This window comes from Mauremys mutica, chromosome 8, assembly GCF_020497125.1.
Source record: "Mauremys mutica isolate MM-2020 ecotype Southern chromosome 8, ASM2049712v1, whole genome shotgun sequence".
In the NCBI taxonomy this organism is placed as follows: domain Eukaryota; kingdom Metazoa; phylum Chordata; order Testudines; family Geoemydidae; genus Mauremys; species Mauremys mutica.
Window position 1 is genome coordinate 19,487,846 of NC_059079.1, and position 6,232 is coordinate 19,494,077.

Here is a 6,232-nt window from a genome sequence, read left to right on the forward strand (position 1 = left end):
AAGACTGGATATCTTTCCAAAAGATGTGCAATAGCTCAAACTGAAATGATGGGCTTGATACATAAACTACTGGGTGGGTTGTATGGTCTGTGTTATGCAGGAAGTCAGACTGTGACGCTAAAACTCTGTTATCTTAAGATATGGTGTAAAAGTGGAGGATGGCATGGGGATGGGATGGGGATCTCCATGACACAGGTGATCAGAAAGAGAGAACCTCCATGCGTCTGGGCATGCATGACTAACCCTTGTCACTATATGGACATAGTCAGCTGAAAACCACTTGGCTGGCTGAAAACTTTTCATGTACTAGTATTACTGGTAACATCTATAGGAGGGGTGGCCAAACTTACTGACCCTCCAAGCCACATATGATCATCTTCAGTTCGAGAAGCTGGGGTGCACCTGCCGGAGCTCAGTGCTTGAGCCCCGTGGGAGGCATCTGATGGGGCTCAGGGCTTCAGCCTCACTCCTGCTGAAGCCCCTATCCCTGGCAGGCACACCCTGCGGTGCTGAAGCCTTAGACCCCTCTCCCCGCTGGGCAGAAGCCCCTACCCCATCACCCTGCAGCAAGGCAGAGGTCCCAAGCTCCCCCCCCCGCCCCCACACCAGTCTGGTAGGTGGAGAATGGGGAAGAGGCTCGTGGAGCTGCACTTTAACAGTAAAAGAGCTGCATGTGGCTCAGGAGCCGCAGTTTGGCCACCCCTGCTCTATAGTTTCCAATAACAGAGAGATTAAAGGGGGAAATGTCTCTGTATTTTCAGTTTGTTTACATTATGCATTTGACAGTACATTGTGTATAGGAGTTTCCCCATTCCGTTCCCGTTTTCCCCTGTTCTTTGTATGGGTCTTTCACACAGCAATAAAGGAGAAAAAACATAAACAAAGATAAGAAAGTGAGATTGTGAAACCAGAAACTTTGGCAGGGGGACTCAGGGACTGGAGTAATTCCTGAAACTGCTCTGAATCTCCTCTTTAAACTCACTAGATTTCAAGCTGATGACGATGTCCCTTCAAATTCTCTGGGCCAAATTCAGAGGTGAGTCAAAAGGCTAGACTTCATACAGAGTTATAGCAGTTTAACCAAAGGTGTGGTTTTAAACCGATTTAATCAAAAAACTGTGCAAATACTCTAATTTTGGTTTAAACCAGGTTTATTTCAGTTAAACCGAAACAAGAGTGTGCAAGCAGCCTTTTGCAATGACATAACGAATCTGGATTTAGGCTTTGTTAACACTATGAGCTAGGGTGTTCCTAGCTCTCACTGAGCTAATGCAAGTATCAATAGCAGGTTAGCTGGGGTAGCGTTGGTAACGGCAGCAGAGGCATGGCAGATCTGTGCCCAGTATAAACCTGCCTGAAATCGGTGGGTTTGTGCTCAGCACGGCTGAGCTGCGCTTTCGTTGCCAATGCCTGTGCAACCGCTCTACACTGCTGAGCTAGCAGGGGTCTGTGTACAGGAGCAGGGGAATCACACCTCTAGCTTGTAGTGTAAACATTGCCCTAGTTAGCAACTTTCACCTAGAGATAAGACCTAAGCTGATGTAACTTACATCTTCTTCTGGACCCACCGTATCATGTGAGTTATACCAGCTTAGGCCTTGTCTACACTGCAGAGTTTTGTTGGCAGAAGGCAGCTTCTGGCAGGAAACCAGTGGAGTGCAGTACACACTGCAATATCATTTGTGGTGACAAAACTCTTCAGTTTTGGCAACAAAATAAAACTGCCTCGACGAGAGACATAGGGCTTTTTGCACAAAAGTTTTGTGAACAAAGTGCCAGTGTAGACGCTGCCGTTCCTTATGTCAACATAACTGGTCTCCCCCATATCCCACAATGCCCGCTGTGCTCACTTTTTTGAACTCAGCTGCTCTGCAGGCATGCACCCTCCTCTTTCAAAGCTCCAGGAAGCTTTGACATTCCTCAGCACAGAGAGCTCACAGAGCTGCTCAGGATGCCGCTCCCGGTAGCTGAGAAGGTTGTGGGCGAACTGGAGACAATCACAGACCCACAGGCAGGCAGGTAGAGCAGGCTGCTGCTGATGCAGAGTGGAGGGAAGAAGAGACTGCTGTGCAGAGCCGGGGGCTGATGTAGGGGGTGTCCTTCTCCCCATAGGCGCCAGCTTCTAAATTTACCCGGCTCCCACTCCAACCCTTCCCCCAAGGCCCCACCCCAACCCTGCCTCTTCCCACCCCCACTTGGCCCCATCTCTTCCTGCCCCCTTCCCCAAGCACACCCCATCCCTGCTCCCCCCTCCCTCCCAGCGCCTCCTGCACGCCAGGGAACAGCTGTTCTGCGGTGTGAAGGAGGCACTGGGAGGGAGGGGGAGGAGTTGATGGGCAGGGGCCACCAGCAGGTGGGAGTGAGGGGAACTTGGTTGCAGGTGGGTGCTAAGCACCTGCTAATTTGCCCATGCTGCTCCCCGCCCCCCAAAGATTGGTTGTTCAGGTTGCTATCTGAAAAAGAGACAGCACACTAACACACTCACTCTTCCCCAACACCCCCCCCCCTGTTTCTGTCTCTCCCCCCAACACATACACAAACACCCTTTCACACACACTCCCTCTTCTCCTCCCCCACATACACTGCAGTTGAAAAGCAGCTGGCAATCTAGTAGGATGCCTATGGATAGATGGGATTGAGCAACCTCCATCATGTGACTCTGTACCTGCTCCATGAGGCATTGCAAACCCTTCCCTAAGCACCCTGCGACCAGTTGCACAGTGGGATAGCTACCGCAGTGTACTGCTTTCTGTGTCGATGCCAGAGCTGCTAGTGTGGATCCGCTCTGAGGATAATGTGGACATGCAATAGTGGTTTAATTTAAACGCTTTAATTAAAGCACCATAACTTTTGTCGACAAAACTCTGCAGTGTAGCCAAGGTCCTAGATTCTGTTAGGCTGAGAGGGCCAAATTCACAGCAAATGAGTGTGAATCTAAGGGAGAATTAGTAGGTCTCATTTACAAGCATGAAGGGACTAGAAAAAGGCAAAAAGTTACCCCAGCTCAGAGCTGCCTCTCAATCTGTCTCTGTGTGTCTCAGTTTCTCATCCATACAACAGGGATGTTAATACTGACTTACCCACCTGACATGGGTGTTATGAGGATTAATTTATTCATGCTTGGCAAAGGGCTAATTATTGCTATTAGATTTTCAATGGAGTGGTCCTTCCAGGTCAGTTCTGAGTCACATTGGTGGGGCAGAGTGAGGAAGTTTGCATTCCTGCTCGCCGTGCAGTACGTGCACCTCTGGGTACACATAAGACTCGTGACTCCAGTGTAGTCCTTTCCTGGGAATTAAATTAACTGAAAACAGAAGAGCCCTCACTTGGCTACTAAAGGAGCATTAACATCAGCAGTGAGTCGAATGCAGAGCCATGAAACACTGCAAACCCGCCCTCATCCTGGCAGACTTCAGCAAATCATCACCTGAAGACTTGGCCTGTGCACCAGGGTGCACAGAGGAGCTCCTCTACAAGGGGCATGTGTGGAGAAATACTTGAGCAGATGCATCTCAGGCTAATTGCAGTTTCTTGACAGAGCTATCAGGGAGACCCATAAAGAGGGAATTACAAGCATCAACCTGGCAAATTATGAAAGTAGGGATTAAAGCTCAGAGTTTGTGTGAGAGAGAAACGCCTTCAGCACTTTTTGGCAGGTGATGAAAGGCAGATTTAGTGACAGCTGCCAGATGAGAATCAAGGGCCAACTGAGTCCATATGGATCTCTAGCTTGTTGGCAAGCTCTGAATCTTCTAATGTATCGTGGTGGGAGTAATGGGGGAGCCTGACTCAGACAGCACTTCAGGACAGTCAGGATCACACCAGCTTTATCTGACTTTAGCAAGAACCAATTTTGAAACACTCCATCCTGACCAGCTGATGTTAACACAGCACTGAGCCTACCCTTCCCCCATTCCCTTAGCCACTTTTACAAGATAAATCTATAGGCAGGTCACAAAGCAGAGGAATCCCAGAATAACTGAGCCAGCTGAAAGACATTTAAAGGGAAATTGATTAAATCAGGTAATGACAGTACCTCATAGGCCCTCCATGCGTTCACAGGGGTGAAAGAACCCAACGATCTAGTGCATCAAGTGCATCATTTTCTGTTCTGTGGGAAATCCTGACATTTCAAGATTGGTCCAAATCAGAATAAAACAACTAAAATTTCAAATTTCCTGCACAATGGCATTTCAGACAAATTTTGTTTCTGAAATATCAAAATGACCTTATCTAAACATTTCCTTTTGATGGGGTCAAAGCACTTCACTTTGAGTTAGAATAGCCTAAAATAGAAAAATCGAAAGAATAAAGTAAAAACAAAACTCTTTGATCTTATCAAAATAAAATGGTTTGCCATTATCAAAGCAAAACATTCTGATAATTTTTCATCAAAAGTTTCCGTTAACTCAATATGTTGCTGTAAAATGTTTTGATTTTGTGGAATCAGCATTTTCTGAAATGTTCCACTGGAAAATTTTCAACCAGCTCTAGTCATCCCTAATAATACAAAGAATATAAAGAATGACAAGATGAAATCACTTATTTGCTGTGGCAGTATTAACAGCCCCGTATCAGTCTGTCTTTATGCTATGTCTACTTCTAAAACTAAGTGGGAATTTTCATACGAGCAAAGGTAGATGGGATGCATTGCTACGCCTTTCCCTAAAACCTTGCTCATAAATCAGCAGGTCTGAAAGGATCTTAGTCGATATAAGAGAGGATAAGGGAGAGAGGTCTTTTCAGCAAAACAAATAGTGCATCTAACTACACAAAGAGATGCCACACTCTTCAAGGGGAAATGAATTATCCTGGCCAATATTTGACCCAGGATTAAAAATAATTGAGTAAGCAACGAGGCTGATCATGGTCCATTTGACAGAGGGCAAGGGTGCATCTGGTTTACCACTTTAAGTAAATCTGTTTTGGAAATCAACTCGAAAGTTACCCCAAGTTCTAGCCAGCAACCTCAGCATGAGAGGGGACCCTGATTCTGAAAATGCCAGGGTAGGGCTATAGTGGAGAAGGATGAATCTGTGTCATTGTCAGAGCTTTTTTGAGCTTATCAGAAAAAGGAGAATGGAGGGGAATTGCCCTGTGCATGAAAATCCTGAGAAAAGACACGTTTTTACAGCACTGCACAGGGTTTCTAATGTCCTGGCTTCAGGGGGTTACTGACACCCAGAAGAGAGAAACCGGCGTTTTGTTTTGCAGTTGACTTTAAGACAGATTTGGCTCTACAAGCAGTCACAGATGGACTTGCACTGACAGTTTGTCTGCAAAGTTTAAACCTGATCTCAATCTCGTGCAATGAAGTCTGAGATTTTAGTTGCTAGGGCTATGTAAAGATATAGTAAATTAACTGAACTTAATTCAGATCATCATCAAACAATGGTTCCACCTGTTTTGCTGTTGTCTTACCATCTGCCATCCCTCTACCTGCTGCAAAATAAGCTTTTCCCTTTCCCCATATGTGATACATATTGTTCAGTCACGTCATGTCACATCTGATACACTAAGTGCCACCTTAGAAGTGAGACAAGGACAATACAATATGCAGGCTGAGCTAAACTAGTGAAATGTGCCCACAACTTGCCCATGTCAGAAGCAATTAAAGATCCACAAATGTTGTATTTAATTACCCTTTTATATTGTGCTATGGCTGATAGTAAGAGCTGAGTATGAAACTAACAGATGCTCAAATAAATGATTCTCTGTACAGCATACAGCATAAACCTTTACCTCATTTCGCTGCATGCTTCAAGCTATGATTTTAGAGGGTTTCAGACATGCATTACACTAGATTGACTTAATGTTCTGAAATCCAAGTTGCCATTTATAGCAAGCAAAACGCAAATCTGAAAACAAACAACAAACCATATTAAACCACATTGCCAAGAAGTCTTTAATAGATTGTTCAGGGCCAGATCCTTAGCTGACGTCTGTTGAAGCTGTTTTATACCAGCGGAGGATCTGACCCTCCAGCTCTGTGTTTCTGTAGATAATGTACAATGAATGCAGGTCTTCTGGAAAAGGGAGGCTTGCTTCTTGGGGCAGCAGCTGAGAAAGCATGATCTCTGACATAGTTCTGATTATAATAAACCCTCCCCTGTAGGTCTTACAGGGTGAATGGGAACATATGGCAGCAAAAGTTCAAAGAGAAGCACTGGGCTGACTTCTGTCCTTACAGGTCAACTGTAGAATCTGAAAGCACAATCTACCACGTTACAAA